At 50.3% G+C, this 20,455-nt stretch overlaps 1 long non-coding RNA gene across 2 annotated transcripts; it reads right to left on the bottom strand.

The window, feature by feature from the left end:
- Nucleotides 1-2,157: 2,157 nt before the first annotated feature.
- On the bottom strand, nt 2,158-19,957 carry LOC135323404 (uncharacterized). 2 transcript variants are annotated; one of them, XR_010384991.1, is made up of 5 exons: nt 19,791-19,957; nt 19,640-19,710; nt 19,020-19,171; nt 18,420-18,493; nt 2,158-2,349 (listed from the first exon to the last, which is right to left on the bottom strand). It is a non-coding gene; the product is annotated as an uncharacterized LOC135323404 (long non-coding RNA). The 2 variants fall into 2 exon arrangements; XR_010384990.1 differs by having other exon boundaries at nt 19,020-19,710.
- Nucleotides 19,958-20,455: the final 498 nt, after the last annotated feature.

Here is a 20,455-nt window from a genome sequence, read left to right as displayed (position 1 = left end):
ACTCCTCCCTGGCCTCCACTCTGACCCCTCTCAGCTCTTCTCCCCGAGGCAGCAGACCTGGTCTCTGATACATAGAAGTCAGGTTGTGCCAGGCCCTCCAACAAACTCTCAAACCACTTTGGGAAACCCTTTGGCAGGATTTACGAGGTCACCATAGACCCAGCAGTTCCTCGCCTGAATCCCCGCTCAGCAGAGATGGGCACCCACGAGCCCGGAAGCCTCACCCCAGGACATTCACAGCCACTTCACTCACAATAGCCCCCGGTCGGAAACAGCCCAGCTACCCACCCACAGGGGAATAAACATAGTAAGGTGAATTCACACAAGAGCGTGGATACTTCACAGATGAATAGCATGACCTGCCTCCGCACGTGGTGAAGTGGGTGTCTCCCAGAAGGGACGCTGAGTGAAAAAAGCCAGACGTGAATGAGCACCGGGCCGGCTGGTTCCATCCATGTGAAAGCCAGAACCAGGCAAAGCAAAGCTTTGGTGGTATAAAGGGGAGGGGCCTGAGGGAGGCTTTGGTGGTGGTTTCCAGGTGTATGCGCGTGTGCAACACTGATCAGCCCACACACTCAAAACTGGTGCATTTTACTGTGTGTCAGTTACACAGACATGAAGCAAAAGAAATAACAACCCCTCTACTGGGTCCCCATGGCCCCGAGAATAAAACCCCCGTTTCCCTAAGAACTGCGTGGTCTGCCCTGCTCAGTCCCCTCTGCTCCAGCCACACTGGCCCTTTTTCTGGGAACTCCGTCCCGCCTCAAGGCTTTGGCACTGCTGTTCCCGCCTCCTGTAATGCTGTTCCCTCCTTTTGTGATGCCCTTCTCCAGGTCTTCGCATAGCTGACGCCCACATGGCACCTCCTCTCTCCCAGGCACCACCTGCCCCAGTTACTATGATCAGTTCTGTCATTAGAACCAGGTGAACGTGGGTTCTGCCCTCTGCCTGCTCCTGAGTCCCACATCCACGCCCCTCCCCACAGGGCACAGAAAAGACAAGGCTGAGGGGAGGTGGTACCCAGAGCCCGTGGGTGTATACATTCTACTCTGACAGCTCAGCCCTGGTCCCCTCATCTCTGGGTCTGTTCCCTTGTGGGTGGATCACGGCACAGGAGTGTGCACCTGCGGAGAGGAGGGGGAGAAGGTGGGTGTGCACCTGGGTGGTTTGCATGTGTGACGGTCCCTGTGGAAGCAGGAAGAGAAAGGGGTGGGCTTGAGGCCAGCGGCCTCCACTTGCGCTCTTGTCTGGGGCCTGTGGGCGTTAGGGGAAGGTCTGCTGTCCTCCGTCCTGTCTCATTCATCATCTTGTTTATTTTCGTATTTGCTCTTCGTCTGTCAGTGCTGTGCGGACACGGGTGGGTTGCTGGCATCTAGCACAGCATGGACCAATAAGAGGGCCTTGATACACATTTGTTGACTGTGTCAAGGAGAGCTGCCCCTCCTCCAACCCCGTGACCTCTCTCGAGGCTGTAAGGAACACAGGTGGTCATAAGGGGCTGAGCTGACGCAGGCTGAAGGTGCCGTTGGTCTTGGAGCATTGTGACCCTGCAGGCAGGTGACAGTGACCCTGTCAGCTCTGCTTCTGGAGGCTCCCTGGAGAGGCAGGCTCACCCTCCAGCACCCGCTGGCCTGCCCTGGGCTCCGGCTGGACTGGAGTCCTGGCGGCAGGATGGTTGTCCCTTCCCACATTGGGTGGGGTGGGTCGGGGAGGTGGGGCAGCTTTAAGGGCTGTCCCCTCACAGTGGGGCACTCGGGAGCCTGGGCCACCTGTCCTCTCTGCTCCCCATGCCTCCTCACCACCCGTCAGGTCCAGGAGGACAGTCAGGAAGGGAGACCGCTGATTTTCACATTGAACTTGTTTAAAGGTACCAGATACACAGAAACATGCACGGGCGTGGTGTATTGCTGCTACATCTTTACAGCCAGACTCGCCCAGATCAGGAACCGCTTCGACACCAGCCCCAGAGCCCCTGCGCCCCCCCAGCCTGTACCCCGAGAGGCGGCCGCGGCTGGCGGACGTCGGAGCCTTGCTTTGCCTTTTTGCGCATCATATGCATGGAATCCTCCAGGCTGTGCTGCGTCTGGCTTCTGTGGCTCAACGTGATGTTCTGTGTCTATAGTTACAGACTGTTATTGTGACTGTAAGACAGTCCATCAGACGGCATTTATTTGTTCGTATATTTATTATGATCACTGATTACTATTGATTGAGTTTATTTATCATTTTACTGTTGATGGACACTGAGGTGGTTTCCACTTTGGGGGAACGGGATTCGTGCTGCTGCGAGCCTTCTTGAACGTGTCTTTTGCTTTTCTCTTCGGCGTCCATCTGGGGGGACCTGCGGGGCTGTGGGGCGAAGGGGTGCGTCAGGTCAACCTCCGTTAATTCGTAGAACAGGGCTTGTCTTCTGGGGGGAGGGGCAGCACACAGTTTTCTGAAACATTTGGTCCTTCTCATGGGCTTTATTTTGTCAAATGTTTTTTATGAGTGTATTGAGATGATTGTGAGTTTTATCTTTTGGTCTATTAATGTGGTATATCAGTTTTTTATTTTTAAAATTTATTTTTATTTTATTATTAGGTTTATTTATTATTTTTGGTGGAGGTTCTGGGGATTGAACCCAGGATATCACACATGCTAAGCACATGCTCTACCACAGAGCTATACTCTCACCCCTCCTTCTCATGGATTTTTAAGGAAGCTGCTGCCTTCCCTGACACCTTGACCTCCAAAGAGACTGCCCAATCCCCTCTCAGCCGAGCCCCAGGCAGCAGCACCTGCCCAGAGAGGGAGAGATATTGTCAGCTGCAAAGCCAAAAGGAATGAAGCCGGGGTTCTGTGAGGTGAGGCCAAACCGCTCTGGGGAAAAATCAATAGCTTCAAACAGGTGACGATTGTGTTTTTCTACCAGACTGTTGTGAACTGTGGGTTCAGTCTGAAAGGTTCATGCGACTCAACTCAGAATGACTCCAGGAAAATGAGATAAACCAGGTCCCTGGGCCGACATCAGAGGTGGCAGGAGCCTTGGCGGGAGGATGGAGGCTGCCTGGGGATGAACTAGGACCTTCTCGCCACCTGCCCAAGGCCTCACTCTTGGACAGCTGGGCCTCCTGGTCCCACAGACGTGGTGGGGCCAAACGGAAGAGACGGTGGAGCTGAGTTCTTCTCCAGGACACAGCAGTGGGACCCCCCTGCCCCTCCTCCTGGCCCCAGCCTCACCCCGGGCCGGGCACATCCCCAGAAGCCAGGCTCTTTGGAGCTGGAGGGACCTTGACAGGAAGGCAAGGCCAGAGCTGGGGCCATCGTGAAGGAACGAGGCACTTGCCTTGGGTGCCAGGTTTAAGGGGATGCCAAAAGACTCAGTCATCAGGATAAATAACATTTTAACATGGTATTTTAAAAAATCAGATGTAATGCAAAAAATCCACAATGAACAAAATGTCAGCATTTTAAATGAAGGCAAGAACCAGGTCTGCACCTGTCTGACCCCACCTTACCTCACTAGTCCTGGCTGTGGTTCGAATAAAACCTAATTCGTAAAAACAGGCAGCTGACCTGCAGACTGTAGCTGGTCAGTCTGATATTTAAAACTGTTGGGTGAGGCTGACCTTTTTCTTTCATGAGTCCATTAGCCTGCTAGGCCCATGGGATTAGCAAGAGACAAGGATTCCAGGTATCATGGACCAAAATGTATGTTCTTTCCTACATAGTATAAAGTTGTGGCTGGGAAGAAGGTGTCCAGCCAGGAACTACATTTCCCATCACCCTGTGCACCCTAGAAGGGTCATATGACCCATTCCCACCAATGGGAATGTGAATAGAAGTGATGTGGTTAAGAGATGGGGTGTCTTTCACATTCTGTCTTTCCCTGTCTTCCTGGCTGAATGCAGAGGACTCTGAGATGGGGCAAGCTGGAGCCACGAGATGGAGGGAGAAATTAGGCAGTTTCAACTTCAGACACACACGCTGGACTTTTAAGTGAGCCAGAAGAAAACCTGTATCATGTACCCACTGTGACGCAGGGCCTTATTTGCTACAGCAGCTAGCTTTGCTCTAACTCACAGAGGAAGTCATCAAGAGTTAGAGAAATCCCAGGAAGGCTGGCCTGAATGGTCTCTCACGCCTGGGTAGGGTTTGGGCTGGAGTCCAGCAGACTTTCCAGGTTGAGAGTGAGAAGAATCAAGAAGGCATGGCTTTGTGTGCCTTCCAGCTGTCTCGTCTGAACCTCTACGGCTAGCCATAAACTTGGAGGGGCAACTGTGGTTGGGTCTGCAATGTTACCCACCTTGAGGAACTGTCCCTCCCCTACTGCCAATCGTAGTGGCCCATGCCCTGGCCACCACGGAGCTGATCATAGCCCTCCCACAGGACTTTAAAACCTATAACTGAAGGTTAGGCCCCCTGTTTCTGGATGCTATTGATGTGAGACTCCAGGGCTGGTGGCAACTGTGTTCTCTGCCTCGGGAAATTGCAGCCTGTGGTCAAAGAGAGTAAAGCTGCCGGGCAGAGATGGCCGGAGAGGCAGAGAGAGGGGAGTGACATGTTGGATGAAGAATCCTGGCTGCCTGAGACGCAGGCTCACTCCTGCCCTTCCTGCACTGACTTGTGGCATCTCAGAAATGACTCCTTCTGACAAACTCCTGCTCTGGGTCCTACAAGCTCTAACTGTGTTTCTGTCATGTGCACACCAAGGAGTCCAATGAAATCCAGTCCACCAAACCCAAAGATTTTTTGAGCACCTACTACGTGCAACACCACCTGGTCAAGTTTTGTGGCTTTGAGAGGGGCTGTGGGAGAGGGTGCCTCAGGAAGATAGAGAAGAGATGGGACCCCGGCAACTGGGTCAGGGGCCCCTGCTTGGATCTGAAAAAGGAGAATGAGGTGGAGGGAGGGAGGACAGAGGCGTCCCACCCACGGCTCTCTGTTTGAGGGCATCACGGAGTTGGCCTGCTCCTCTCCTCTCCCCGGTCTCCTCACGGACCTGATGGGTGAGTTAGGCCCACGACCATCTCCTGGCCCCTAGAGCAACACTGCCCTGACTGTGGGGGCCTCAGCTGGTGGAGGATGGGGAGTTTGCAAATGCGGAGCCTTGCAGGGAACACAGATGTTAGAACCCCATGTGCTGTTTTGCTTTCTGAAAGACAAAACTCAGAAGTGGACATTTAACCAAAGAGGACGTACAGATGGCAAATGAAACACATGAAGAGACGCTCACATTTTTAGCCAGTGGGGAAATGCGAACGAAAACCACAGTGAGGTATGAAGATACACCTCACAGAAGGGCGGAAATGAAAATGAGTGCCCGCGCCGAGTGCTGCGGAGGGCGCTGCCCGCTCGTTCAAGGCTAGCGATGTGACTGGTGCGGCCATGCCGGACGTTTCTCTACAACATGACACACACAACTGTCAGACAACTTGGGAACTGTATTCCTAGGCATTTATCCCAGAAAATGAAGACTTCCGCCCACACAAAAACCTATAGACAAATGTTCATAGCAGCCTTATTTGTAATAGACAAAAGCTGGAGGTAGCCCAGATGTCCTTCAACAGTTGAATAGTTTTCAAAAAAATCCCTGGTACCTCTGTGCCGTGGAATAAGGGAATGACTGATTGCCGCGAGCAACTTGGACAAATCTTCTGGAAGTTATGTTAAGCAAAAACAAAACAAAATAAAAATAATCCCCCATCATACTGTATGATCCCATTTAATATTTTAATTAATATTTTTGAAATGACAAAGTTTTAGAAACAGATCAGTGGTGATGGAGTTAAGGAAGGAGTGACGGTGAGAGGGCAGTGGGCCTGGTTATACAAGGGCAACAGGAGGGATCCTTGAGGTGATGAGATGTTCTGTATCTTGATTTTATCAACGCCAACATCCCCATTGTGATATTGTACTATAGTTTTGCAAGATGTTACCATTGGGGGAAACTGAATAAAAGTGTCTGAGGGTTTTCTCTGTATTATTTCTTACCAATGAACATGATTTTACAATTATCTCAAAATTAAAGGTTTAATTTTAAAACCAAGAAACTACCAGAATGCACTGGACAGTGAACTAAAACAGGCAAGACCAGGAGGGGCTGTGCACTCGGCCTGAAAGGAGTGGTGCAGAAAGAGGTTCCCATGTTTTATTTTTATTGCTTTTAGTTTGAGGGCTGTTCCCAGACTAAACTATGCAGGGCAGCTAAAACTACGATAGAAAACCTGTGGTCCTCCTGGCTTGAAGAACCAGAATACAGAGTCCGGGTAACCGCAGCTGTTGGAAAGTGAGAGGAGAACCCCAGAAAGGTGAGACCCAGAGAAGGAAAGCCCCCCATGCTATGTCTTGACTGTCCAGATCTCTGGATGGTCGTTCACTGTGCATGTGTGGGGAAGACAGCCAGCAGCCCAGCTGAGGCTTGGAGAACTGAACTGAGGTACGAACTGCTGCCCAAAAGGCAGCTTGCTGTTTGAGACTAGTCAAGTTTACTGCTCTATAAAATAAGTAAACAAGCAAGCAAACACCAATACTCTTCAGAAGAATATAACAGAATCCAGGGGCACTACAAAATAATGTCTACAATGTCTCGAATAGAGTCCAAAATTATTGGACCCAGGGAAACCTAGGCGTCATCCTCGAGTCTTCCCCCTGCCTTGCTTTCTACAACTAATGCATTCATGACAGCCGTCAGCTCTACTCAAAAGCACGGCTTCTCTCCATCTGTTTCTGGCTATCTCCACTAGGACTCTTTGTCCCCTCTGCATCTCTGACCTGGATTCCTACACAAGGCTCCTCACTGGTGTCCCTGCTTCCACCCTTGCTTCTCTGAAATTTGCTCCCTCCCTTGCTTCTCTGAAATTTGCTCCCTGCACAGCAGGCAGAGCTGTCTTTTTAATGTCCAGACCACGTCACTCGCCATTGCTCTTAGGCTATAATCCAGCCACGTCACCATGGCCCAGAGGGTCCTGTGGGAGTGGCCAGCCTGCCTCTTTGGTCTCGTCTCCTCCACTCCTGCCCTTTCTCACCGCTCTCCTGCTCTTTCTCACCGCTCTCCGCTCTCATGGGCTGCTGTCTCCCCTTCCAGCATCCTCAGCACCTTTGGGCTTGCTGTTCCTCTGATGCCCCTGTTATCATTGAGGTTTCAGTCCAGATATCACCTCCTCAGATAGAGCTTCCCTGACCCTGCACCCCCGAGAGCCTGACAGTTCCTGTCACGTTCCCTGGTTTTATTTTTCTGAATCGAGTCACTGCCTGAGGGTTGGTTTACATTGTGTGTCTTCCCTGATGGGGTGTTAGCCCCGCGTGGGATAGGACCTTGCCTATGTTGCTTATTGCTTATCTGCAGTGCCCAGAGTAGCGCCTAATACACTGCGGGTTCTAATACAAAGTAGCATAATCCCAGCTTTTGTGCATAACGGTTTTCCCAAACCTGGAGACGCAAAACAACATTTTGTTATGCCCACGGATTCGGACAAGGTCCATCGGAGGTAGCTTGTCTCTGTTTCACACTGTCGGGGGCCTCAGCTGGGAAGGCTGGAGTGGTTGGGGGTGACTCAGAGCACTGGCTGGGGCTGGAGGATCCATATCCAAGAGGTTCCTCACTCCCATGTCTGGTGCCCTGGCTGGAGTGGCCAGGAGGCTGGGCTCAGCCTGGCAACCTCAGGGTCCTTCCTTCGATACTTTATATGGTGGCTTAGCCTTTCAGTGAACTAGACTGGAGCTGAGTAGCCTCAGGCGTCACAAGGCAGAGCATCTCCTAGACTCCACTGGAAAAGTAGTTACAAGGCAATCTACAACCCAATGCTTTTTTTTTTTTTAATGGAGGTTTCACCTGGGGATTGAACCCAGGACCTCATGTGTGCTAAGCATTCGCTCTACCACTGAGCGATTTCTCTTTCCCATAGATCCCAATTCTTCATGGGAGGGATGTGAAATAATTTATGACCATTAAAAAAAAATCCGCAACAGTTCTCAATAAAGATTTGTTGGATGAATGAATGCATCTGTATTAAGGCAGATATTGGTCTCATGTATCAGCCACAGAAGTCAAAGCTAATACTGAGGCATCTCTCCAAAGGATGGCACTTAGATAAACATGTGTTCCCTCCATGCCAGCCCGATGGGAGGGTCCTTCCTGATGTCCGCTCTGCTGCTTGCTCTCCCGGCTGCAGTAACAAGTCAGGGAGCGAGGACATGAGTCTCGGATTGACTTTTATAACGTCTTACCTTCCTGCTCAAGCCATGGATGGCAGACGCTGGACCAGCCAGGAGCCGGGCAGCACTTGGGGGCCCTCCCAGGCCGGGCGCGGAGGTGTCCCACTGATCTCGGGTCACACAGCCTGCGGTGGAGGACCAGTGGCTCCCTGGACCCTAGCCATTGGGTGCTGGTTATCGGTGGGATGTGCCACTCCAGAGTACGTCACATGAAGTGAAAAGCTGAAACGGCTCCTGCCCACCCACCCTCCCAGGAGGCTTTAAAACCACCATAAGACCTCAAGCCTGAAATCAGATGGAGAGAGATGGTTAGGCCCTCTGGCAAGAAGACACAAACCCTCTCAGACGCCCCTCCAGGGTTGTCCTGCCTTCTGGGGAGTCCCCGGCAAGAGAGGCAAAGTACACCTTCTCCCTGATTCCTCCCCTCGCTCCTGCGCATCCTCTCCGCTCCCCGGGAGCAGCTGGGAAGAGGTGAAAGGGCACTGCGAGCCGCCTTTGCTGGAGCCCGTCCAAATGCGGGTTGAGCTGAAAGCTCAAAGGCCTCCAGTTGGGAAGGGCCCTGGGGCGGGGGGGCAGGTGTGGGGCCCTGGCTCTTGTTCCCGGTGCCTCTGAATCATTCCTGCGCTCACTGTCCCCACCTCCTCGCCTCCTGTTCACTCCCCAGCGCACCCCAGTCTGCTGTCCCCGCTGTGGGGTCCTCACGAAGGTTGCTGGCTTCATCCTTGTTGCCAAACCTCACAGGCACTAGGGTCATTTTCTCCCTCGGCCTCTGAAGAGTGGACACTGCCTCTCGGAGACTCTCTCCATTCTTGATGGCCCCTGGTCCCTCCCACTCCTCTGACCGCTCCCTCTCGTGTCCACTGTGGATCTGGTTACACTCTCCGGCCCTTGGAGCCTTCATTCCCCATGATTCTGTCCCGGCTCCTCTGCTTTTCCTACTTAATGGACCACGTCCTCTCAACCCATGTCTACACACTGTGTTCTGGGGATCCCCAAAGTGACATCTTCAGCCCCAATTCCTGCCCTGATTTCCTGATCCACAGGGCCACTTGCTTACAAGATACTGACCCTCAGATGCTACACAGACACCTCCAGCTCAGTGTGTCCTTATCAGCTTCCTGTACAAACCTCTTTCTTGCCCCCCACTTCCAATCAGTCCCCAAGTCCTGGGGAGGGGGCAGTGGCTTACAGAATAGCTCCTCAACACTGTCTCAGCTGAGACCCACCATTTCTCACTCAGATTAATCACCTTCCATCCTGCCTTCCCTCCCTGCCTCCCTCATGCTGTGGTCACTGTGAAATAATCATCCCAGCGTAAACCCCCCAGGGTTTCCCATCATGGTCAGATAAAATTTAAAGATCCAATAATAATACACAGGGTATTGACTGATCTGACCCTGCCCTACGTAGTAGCAAGGCTCCAACTGAGTCCAGATTCTTTTATGTACTGGCTGTGTGACTTTAGACAAATAACTTAACTTCTCTGTACCTAATTTTCTCCATATACAAAGCAAACAATAATACCTAATGCTAACTTCTGTTCTGAAGGTGCAATGAAAAATGCACACAAGTTCTTAAAACCGTGCTTTGATCACTCACATCTTTCTGGACAATCCACGGTCTCTCTCCCCACCCCAGCATGTACTCTGTGCTCCAGACACACTACCCTCCAAATCTCCAAGGGTCCCTTTTTAATTCTCCACTTGTGGCCCAGCCTGTCACCTCTCCCTCTGCCTGACCTCCCCTGCCTCTTCTTTCCCACCTTTGTCCCCTTGCTGTCTCCTTCTCAAGACCCCACTCAGGGATCGCACCTTTCAGAAAGCCTCCTCCCCGTCCTGCACCCTCTGGGCTCTCAAGATGCATCTCCCTTTAGCTCACCAGGGCTGGTGAATTCCTGGCTCAAGGGCAGATTATGCTTACAGATGTGATTTGCTCTTTATTGTATTTTTTGGACTTCTGGCATTTGTTATAACATTAAAAAGTTAGGAGCCATCAGATGAAAATCTAAATTTCTGTCAACTCTTGAAAAACTGAAGGAGATAACAACGTGGCTGAGTGTCTGCTGCTCCCTTTCAGGGGACGTGGATGCTCCCGTTTGCCACAGTCCCCACTGCTCCCTATTGTGCAGTACTCAGCTCCTTCTCCCTGTCTTAGATCCTCCCACATCGGGCCCTGAGATGAGATGCACGTAGTTCATGTGGGAGGTGAATCCAAGCAGCATAGGGAGGAGTTGGAGAAGTGAGGTGGGGGAAGGGAAGACAGAAGGGGGCATGTCGGTGGCCAGGCTGTGGATACATGGGCTCCGCCCCACTGGGCAGCCCCGGGAGACACTGTAGTGCATGCTGCAGAATAGTCCCACGAGGGTGGGAAGCTGCGGTGTTTATCCAAAGACTGCCATCCTCGTTACTTGCAGGCTAGCCCTGGGCAGTACCTCCCGGACGCTCAGCTTGCCCGGTGCGTGAGCAGCTCATGCGCTGAGGGAAGCAGAGGGCTGCAGCGGGCCTGGCGGGGGCGGTGCCCGTCGCAGCCGCAGATGGCCCCGAGGTGAGCTGAGGGCATGGAGGTGAGCTGAGGGCATCGGGGCGGGGCATCTCACTGCATCCACCCCGCCCCTGTAGACATTCATATTTGCAACCTCTGAACCCAATAGCATTGCCCTTGTCTGGTTATTTTTCTTCCCCAGCTAAACTGTGAGCTCCCCGGGGACAAGGACTGTGAACTTTAGCTCCATAACTCCAGTGCCCAGCCTGTGCCTGGCACACAGGTACTCAAAGATGTCTCACTGAACATCGCCTGGTGCGTCAGCGTCCCCGTCATCAGATGAGGGCAGTCCTGGCTCTGTGGCAGACCCGGCAAGTCTGCCGAGGGCGGTGGCCCCCAGCACAGACGTGCTGTGCAAACATGTGTGCAGGGAGGGCTCACTTCCCTGGTGCAGTCAGGGCTGAATGGGGAAGGCCAATGCACCTGTGTGCCTGTAGGGGCCCCCTGAGCAAGGTGGGCTGCGGGCAGTGGTGGGGATGCCACAGAGGGCCGTGTGAGCCAGTGACAGGGGGAGACCCAGAGGACCCGGCCTGCTGCAGCTGGAAGCTTGTTTGAATTCCTTCAGAAATATGCGTGGAGGTCCTGAAGCATGTACAGTCACTTTCGAGGTGCGGGGACATCTCAGCCCAGGAGACGGGCACCCAGGAGTAAAGGAAGACCTGTTAAGAGGCGACAAGCACTAGGAAGAAAATAAACAGGGCGATGTGACAGAGAGGGGACTTTAGGCTGAATGGTCAGGAAAGGGCTTTTTGAGGAGGTGACTTTGAGTTCACTGCACACATTAGCAGGAAAGGCATTGCAGGGGAAGGAAACAGAATGTGCAGACCCCGAGACAGGAACTTATGGGTCTAACTTATGGAACAGAAAGAAGTTTTGATGAGGACACAAGGAGGGAGGGACAAATAAGGTCCTGGAGGGAAATGGGAGCAGGTCACACGGGGCTGGGCAGTCCCAGAGCATCTCGATGTTTTCTCAGTGCGGTGAAAGGACGCTGCAGTGTTAAGAATGCATGGTCATACTCTAATTTGTTTTTAAGGGATCTTTCTGTGCAGAGAATTAGTCATGGGGACAGGTGTGGAAGCAGGTGGCTCAGAGGGGAAGCAGGTGTTGTCTTCTGGAGGAGAGCAGAATCGGGTGGGGTGCAGCCAAAGAAGTGGGGAGGTCGTGAATGTGAGGAAGAGAGAGCACTCCTTTGGGGTCCAGCAGGTGTGATCACATCTGGGCAGAGCTGTTGGGAATGCCCCTAAAAGGGGCGGTCCCTTGTCACCCTCCCCAGCCCGCCTGGGATGTCAGGACAGTGGCTCACCCCCTGCTGAGTTAGGTAGCACCGCACCCCCACCTCCATCAGACAGACTTTCTCAACCAGGGGCTAGGCCTCCTTGGATGGACACTCAAGGATCTTGAGGTTGAGGAAGAGAGAGGAAGTTTGAAATTATTCGTAGGGATTCTGAAACACCAGCGTGGGAGATACTCCATCCCCCTCCCAAGGCCCCAGCCCCTTGAGAAACACTTGAACTACTACAGCCCATGCTGAGATGTCCTGTAGTATCTGGGGAAGCTACATATACCCTATGAGCCAGCAATTCCACCCTCAGGTATGTGCCCAGGAAAAATTATAAAACATCCACCAAAAGATACGTTCAAGAATGTTCTCATCAGCGCTGTTTTTCTGTAAACAAATTACTCCAAGCATATGGTAGAATAGTATGCAGTCATGAAAACGATTCGTGCCTGCAATGTCATGCATGAATCTTACGAATGCAACATGGAAAGAGGCAGACACAGAAGGGTACATATTGCAGGCTCCCATTTCATCAAGTTCAAGAACAGGCTAAGCTATCTCTGCTGCTAGAGGTCAGGATAGCAGACGCCTTAGGAGGGTGGACCTGTCTGAAGGGGCTTGAGGGGCCTCCTGGCTGCCTGCAGTGCCCTGTTCTCCACCTGGGCAGTATTCCGTTCCCGAAAACTCACCAAGATGCTCAGTTATGATGTGTGTGCCTTTGAGTGTATATTACACTTCAATAAAAACAAATTTTTTAAAGACCATGTTCCATAACATAATCACCCATATTTGTAAGACTTTGCTCTAAATAACTTCATTTTCCCTATAATTCCAATAGACTTTTAGAAGACAGAGATTTGCCACATTGAGAATATTTAAGAGAACACTTTGAGTATTAACAGTCATTCTAAAGGAGGAATTCCAGAAACAACCCCAGCTAGGATTGGGTGGCCCCCCATGGTGGCTAGAGCCTGGGGGTAGAGGTGGGCAACGGACTGAGGGGCAGATCAGGAGGGAAAGCCCTTTGGCCCTCAAGGTGGGCCAGCTTGCTGGTGGAGTGACTTAGCAGCAACTCTGGAACTGGGGCCCTTGCTGAATGTGCTCCCTTTGTTTGCGACCCAACCCTGAGACCACGAAGTATGGGACGTCGTATGTCCATTGACTCAGGGATCTTTTAAAAACATTGCTATGTGGGTTTGGGAATTTGGATCCCCTGCCTGCCCTGGAAGCCCCAGGAGCCTGGCTGGAAATGGTCCACAGTGGGTGGTTCCACAGGGACTCCCTGCTGTTTTGCTAGCCCGGCCAGAGAGGGGAGTCCTGGATTCCCGCGGGGGCCTCCCCCCCAACCCCAACCTGTGCACGACTGGCGCCTGCCCAGGAAACTGCCGGCTCAGCAGAGCCCAGGGGCTGCTGCCTGTGTCTGGGCTGGGAGCCCACTCCCCGGGTGGCCTGCTGAGGCCACAGGGCCCCAGTGCGTGGCTCTGGGGCTGAAGGCTGGATGGGTCGCTAGTGGGCTCTGGTCTGTGTGCCCCCCTGCTTTTTTGAGGTTATTCAATACAGAGGTTATTAAGTTAGATTTTTCTGTTTACAACTGAGATCACATCTACACACTATTTTGCTGATCTACACGGGTACAGTATTGCTAACAAGTTTAGGCTTAACGGTGCAGTGGGCTCAGTCATACAAACACACATGCGGACACTCACACTGATTGTTTTAGACAGTAGTGCTCACATTGTGCCCCTGTAAAGCCAGCTTCAATTAAAAACCTCTAGTTTCAAAGATCAGTCTGATTTTAAAGATGAACCAAGAGATACCCTGAATGACTCTAAAATCTATTTTAGCCATTTTGTACAGGTGCTGTCTTATTGGATTACAGTATATATTTCTTAAAAGGACACTGATGAAGGTTTGTGCTCCTTCCAGAAACAAGCCTTTGCTTTGTGCTCTCCATTCGCGGGGCCCTGTCAGTCAGGGGCCACCTCCTCCAGGTCTTCAGGGCAGAACCTACAGTCCTCAAGCTGGCTTCAGAGGTGAGTCAAGAAGGAACACTGAGTAGGACTTGGTAGAAGACCAGAGACTGCACTGATGTCCAGGGGAGTGGCCCCTGATTTTATAGGGAGAGCCCTCTGTGCTGGCCGCCAACTCAATTCAATTCTTATTTAGGGGGGAGGGTATAGCTCAGTGGTAGTGCACATGCTTAGCATACACGAGGTCCTGGGTTTCATCCCCAGTCCCTCTGCTGAATGAATGAATGGATGAATGGATGAATGAATAAAAAAATAAATAAGTCAATAAACCTAATTATCCCCCCCCCAAAAAAAATTTAAAAAAGAATCTCAGTGTGATGTAAAATTCATTTAAAAAACCCACTTATGTATTGAGTGTCTCTCCATGCCAGGTCCCAGGTCAGGCCCTAATTGTTAATTGCAGTGGATTGAAACAGGAGACAAAATAAGCAAATTCTGCAGCATATTAGAAGGTGATAAAGCTGGGAGAGCGGATAGGGGATGCTGCGGGTGACATTTTTAATGGGAAGGCCTCTCTGAGAAAGTGTCTTGTAAGCAGAGCCTTGAAGGGAATGCGTGAGCTGTGAGGAGACCAGGGAAGGGGCTCCAGGCACAGGGAACAGCCACGCAGAGGCCACTGACCACCTTGCCTACAGTGGGGTATGATGTGGTGTCTAAGGACCAACAGGGAGGCCAGCCTGGCTGGAGCAGCGAGAGCCGGTGGGCGAGCGACAGAGGTGGTTAGAGAGGGAACAGGCCAGATTGCAGGTCCTCTGGGCCATGGTAAGGAATCTGGTTTTACTCTGAGTGAGATGTGGTCAGACTAACGCAAAGCCACATTTGGCAGACTGGGTCAACCTTTCTAGAAAAGCAGTTACAGTAAGTATGAAAGCTTTTAAAAATGCCCATTTTCCCACCCATGGAGATCCATTTCTAGGCGTCCTGTTAAAGGAGGAATGGGAAACGCTGCAGATTTATATTGAAGGCCCCATTCATTCATTCATTCATTCGTTCCTTCATTCAGTAAAACATGGATACCTGCCCGTAGAAACCACCTCAAAGTCCAAAACTAGGGACACAGCTCAGCACATTATGGCACATAAATTTGATGAACTGTTACATAACTGTTAAAGACTATTTTTAAAAGATTTAATAATGAGGGAAAATGTTTAAAACATACAAATGAAGGAACCAGGATGACTGATGTTTGGTAGGTTCTCCATTTTTAAAAAAATTTATGTATTTATTTTTGTACTTTAATGTACAGGGCATTTATTTGTTTATTTCTTGAAGTAGAGTTGATTACAATGTTGTGTTAATTTCTGGTGTACAGCATGGTGATTCAGTTATACATATATATTCCTTTTCATATTCTTTTTCATTATTAGGCTATTACAAGGTATTGAATATAGAACGTTTTTGGTTTTAGTCCATTTGGTTTTTAAAATGGTCACTTGCACCAGCTGTCCCGTGGATGAGCCTTGAACACATTATGCTCGGTGAAAGAAGCCAGTCACAAAAGCCCGCAAAGTGTATGAGTCCATTTACATGAAATGTCCAGAACAGGCAAATCCATAGAGGCAGAAAGTAGATTAGTGGTCGCCAGGGGCCCGGCTGGGGGCGGCGGGGACTGACAGCTAATGGAACTGCTAATGGGGATTCTTTGGGGGGTGATGAAAATATCCTGAGATTAAAGAGTAGTGATGGCTGCACAACTCTGTGAATATGCTAAAAACCACTGAATCGTACACTTTAAAAGGGTGAATTTTATGATGTGTGAAATATATTTCAATAAAGCTGTTATTAACAAATGTATACCTAATGCAAGCAAAGAGTGAGAAGAAATACAATAAAATATTGGATGGTTATTTTTGAGGAGGAGTTATGAATCTTCTGTAAATTCTTCTATATATATGATGGTGGTAAAATTGCAAAAAGACAAAGAAAAGGGACACATATGCAGAGCAAAGGAAACTAAAACAAAAGAAAAACACAACCTACAGAATGGGAGAAAATACTTGCAAATGATGTGACTGACAAAGGCTTAATTTCTAGAATATACCAACAGCTCACACAACTCAATAAGAAAAAAAACAAACAACCCAATCAAAAAATGGGCAGAAGATATAAACAGATATTGCTCCAATGAAGACCTACAGATGGCCAATAGGCACATGAAAAGATGCTCAATATCACTAATTATGAAAGAAATGTAAATCAAAACTACAATGAGGTATCACCTCAAATGAGTCAGAGTGGCCATCATTAAAAAGTCCACAAATGATAAATGCTGGAGAAGGTGTGGATAAAAGGGGACCCTCCTACACTATTGGTGGGAATGTAAATTGGTGCAACCATTATGGAAAAAAAAAGTATGGAGATTCCTTAAAAAACTAAAAATAGACTTACCATGTGATCCAGCAATCCCACTCCTGGGCATCTATCTGGAGGAAACACTAATTCAAAAAGATACATGCACCTCAGTGTTCATAGCAGCACCATTTACAATAGACAAGACATGGAAACAATCTAATGTCCATCGACAGATGACTGGATAAAGAAGCTGTGGTATATATATACAATGGAATACTACTCAGCCATAAAAAGAATAAAATAATGGCATTTGCAGCAACATGGATGGACCTGGAGATTGTCATTCTAAGTGAACTAAGCCAGAAAGAGAAAGAAAAATACCATATGATATTACTCATATGTGGAATCTAAAAAAATAAAAATAGAGGACACTAATGGGCTCATCTGCAAAACAGAAACAAACTCGCAGACATAGTAAACAATCTTATGGCTACTAGGGGAAAGGGGGTGGAGATGGATAAACTGGGAGTTTTGAATTTGCAGATACAAACTACTGTATATAAAAATAGATAAACAACAAAGTCCTACTGTATGGCACAGGAAACTATATTCAATATTTTATAATAACCTATAATGGAAAAGAACATGAAAAGGAATATATATGTATATATAACTGAATCCCTACGCTGTACACCAGAAACCAACACAACATTGTAAATTGACTATACTTCAACTGAAAAAGAAAAGAAAAGGGAGAAGCATGGCATGGGAGCAGAGCCTTCTTGGAATTTCTGTGAATCTCACACCCTCCAGGGTAGGACATGATGGTAGTGAGTTGTGATGTTTCCCCCAGTTTTCCCTGCTCCCCTCTGCTGGCGGGCAGCACTGCCTGGTCCCTTTGGGATTGGGTGGGACTATATGACAAGTCCTGGCCAATGATTTGTTAGCGAAAGTGAAGTGTCTCTTCTGAGCCAGCACATGAACTTGCTGGTGTGAGCACCCCCAGGGCTCTTTTTCTGCTGAAGCAAACTTGGAATGTTCCAGATGGGGCTGCTCTGTCAGCCCGGGTCCTGGAGTGAGGGCAGCCCAGAACCATCCCTAGCAGACCAGAGAAGGGCACGTGCTGTGGGTGAGATATAAAGCTTTGTTGTTTTAAGCCCTTGAATTCTTGTTTTGTTGTTGTTGTCACAGCACAACCTGGCGGGTACTGACTAGTGAGTGCAAACAACGAGAGCTCAGCTGTCACTGCCATCAGCCATCCGTAGCTGCTACCAAAATAAGATAATGCAGTAGCTACACACCCCACTGCTGTGGGGTACCCCCATCTTCTTCTCCATGTAAAATGCCTTTCTGTCTATTTCTGAGTTTTCTTCAAAGCAAAGCTGGGAGATAGGACAATCAGATATTTTCCTCCTTCCACAGACAAGTCTGGGGATTTGTTTGTGGCCTCAGACCCACTTGTGGCATCATCCAATTCTTCTGAATCTCTGTCCAGTGTCCCGGCCACAGCAGCCCCTCAGTCTGGTCCAAGAAGATCCAGTCACTGGACCAGGCCATGCCATCAAAGAGCATAGTTTGTGCAGTAAGGCTTATCCTTAAAATAAACCAGAGACTTGACCACAGAGGGGAAACAATGCACAGCTATGGAGAATCTAGTAGAAACGGGTCCATAAAGACAATGACCCTCTTCTCCAAGGTGGCCTTGACCTTCGGGAAGTAAAGGGGAATCAGAGAGTGGGGCGGGTGAAAAATGAGGTCCAAGAGTCTCCAGGTTGGAGAACTCTAAGAGGACCTCTCCCTCGGCCCAGAAGGCCAGAGCTCAGCATGGGAGAGCAGTCCTGTGGGAAAATCCAGGGGAGGGACGGGGTGTGGGCCACACGAGATGGCTGCTCTAAGGGCCTCAGTCCACCTTGTCCCTCAAGCTCTCATTCTTTGTGTTCCAAAATGGAAATGTCTTCTATTTTTTTTTTCTGATCACAAAAGTAATACTTACTGGTAAAAAGTTCAAATCTATGGGTCTATGTCTCTATTTCTATCTACGTTATGTACAGAAATGAATCTCTTATAGAACCCACCTGTCCTTCCACTGTCCTGAACAACCAACTCCACCCCATCCTTGTTCACAGCTCCAGTTGTGCTTCCCATCACACTGAGAAAACAGAGGCCATCAGAAGAAAAATTCCGGAATCGCCCACTGCATGCGGCCCACTCCCTCGCATCAGGCCTCCGCTCTTCCTTCCCTCCCATGGTCCCAGCAGGGGAGCCTGTGCTCCCAGCCAAGGCCGGTCCTGCCTCCCGTACCCTGAATCCCACCCGTCGCTTACTCGAGGACAATGCTTCCCTCTCTCTCCTGCATCACCAAAGCTCCCCTCTCCCTGGGATCTTCCGTGCAGCCTGAAAAAATGATCCCGAGCACTGACTCCCACTCCTCACCTCACCTGACCTATCAGCAGCTCCTGACACAGGTGCCCCTCCCTCCCCTGGAGGCACCTTCTTCCCACAACGTTCAGGAGCCTACGCCTTCAGGGGTGACCCCCCTTAGCCCTCTGCCTTCCAAACCCTGGAGTGCCTAGGGCTCAGCCCTTGACCCCCTTCCCTCTTCTATCTGCTCTCACTTCCCGTGGCTCCCTCCGGCTTCAGGACAGATCCTGGTCTGACCCATTATCTCCTCTTACCTGGATTCCTGCAGAGCTTCCTGACTGGTCTCTGTTCTCACCTTCACCCCTTGAGACTCTTCTAAACCCAGTAGAGTGAGCTTCTCAAACATCTGTCTGATGATGTGGGCCTCCAATGGGTTTCAATCTCCATCGGAGTCAAAGTCAAAGTCCTGTTGACAACCTACAAGGCTCTACATGGTCTGACCCCACCCGCTTTCTCTGCAGCCACATTTCCTGCTGCCCTCCACCTGGCTCACCCCACCCCTTGAACTTATCCGACACACGCCACCTCAGGGCCTTTGCACGGGCTCTCCCCTCCGCCTGTAATGTCTTCTCCCAGCCTTCCCACGGCTCTCAGCCATGGCCTGTCTGTCCCTGTCATATCTGCTATATTCTTTTGGCCAAAGCAAGTCACAGGGTTAGTCCAGATTCAACAGGAAGGGAGATAGATTCTCCTCTTCACCAGAGGAGCTGCAGAGTCACGGGAAGGGTGTGGGTACCTGGAGGCCTGGAGGGTTGTGGGCATTTTTAGAATCAGTTACTGCAGCATCTTTCTCAGGGGTGGGGAGCAGGGCCCCCTACCTGGGTTATCGGCACAGAGGGAGTCCGGGTCCCTGCTGACTGCTGAGAGCGCTCACCTCACTCAGGATGGAGACACTGAAGTAACTGGCTTCTCAAACCAGGCCAGGTATCAGCTTACACTTGGCATCTGTTGGAGGAAATGAGAGCCTCTTACTTGACAGCCCCCAGACCCACCCCTTAGCTGTCCTACTGGGTCCCTCAACTCACTTTTTCTGGGCCAACTGGGTTTGTCTTTCCCCTAGCAGCTCCTTATCTCCCAGCCTCCTTGTCTACCTTCTTCCTCCCCGCCCTAGTCTCTGCCCTCAGCTTACTCAACCCTGACCTCCCCTTTCAACACCAAGCCCAAATCTCACCTCCTCCTAGCAGCCTTCCCTGACCACTCCCATCCATACCCACTTTGCCTTTCTTTGAATATCAATACACAGTCAGTGCTGTGCCTTTTAACACTCAGGTTTTGAGAGACACCACACAGGAAGCTCTTACCAGGTGCAGGAATTTTAATCTTGACACTTGAGTAGATATTCTCAGTATCACCATTTTACAGCTGGGCAGCTGGGCTGAGAGGTTGATTTTCCAAAGGTCTTGGAGCTGGTGGTGAGGGGTGGATTCTGTTTTCAAAGCCAGGTCTGTCCTCCTCCAAAAGCCACCCTGTGGCGGAAGCTGTCAGTGTCCGGCCTGCAGGTGTGCCCTGGGCGTCACCACCTGGTGCGCGCGTCTGCGCTTCTTGGCCTGAACGCCTTCTGGGGGTGGGGGAGTTCATTTTTGCCACATGGCAGGCTTGGTAGCTGAGCAATTAACTTCCTGTGGGAGCAGCCCTCAGCAAACGACAGATAAGGTGGTGTTTGGACACCTCAAGGTGGGGTAACCAAATG

Source organism: Camelus dromedarius, chromosome 18 (assembly GCF_036321535.1).
Source record: "Camelus dromedarius isolate mCamDro1 chromosome 18, mCamDro1.pat, whole genome shotgun sequence".
Taxonomy (NCBI): Eukaryota; Metazoa; Chordata; class Mammalia; order Artiodactyla; family Camelidae; genus Camelus; species Camelus dromedarius.
The sequence above is the reverse complement of the archived record's forward strand: the minus strand, read 5'-3'. Positions and strand labels throughout refer to the sequence as shown.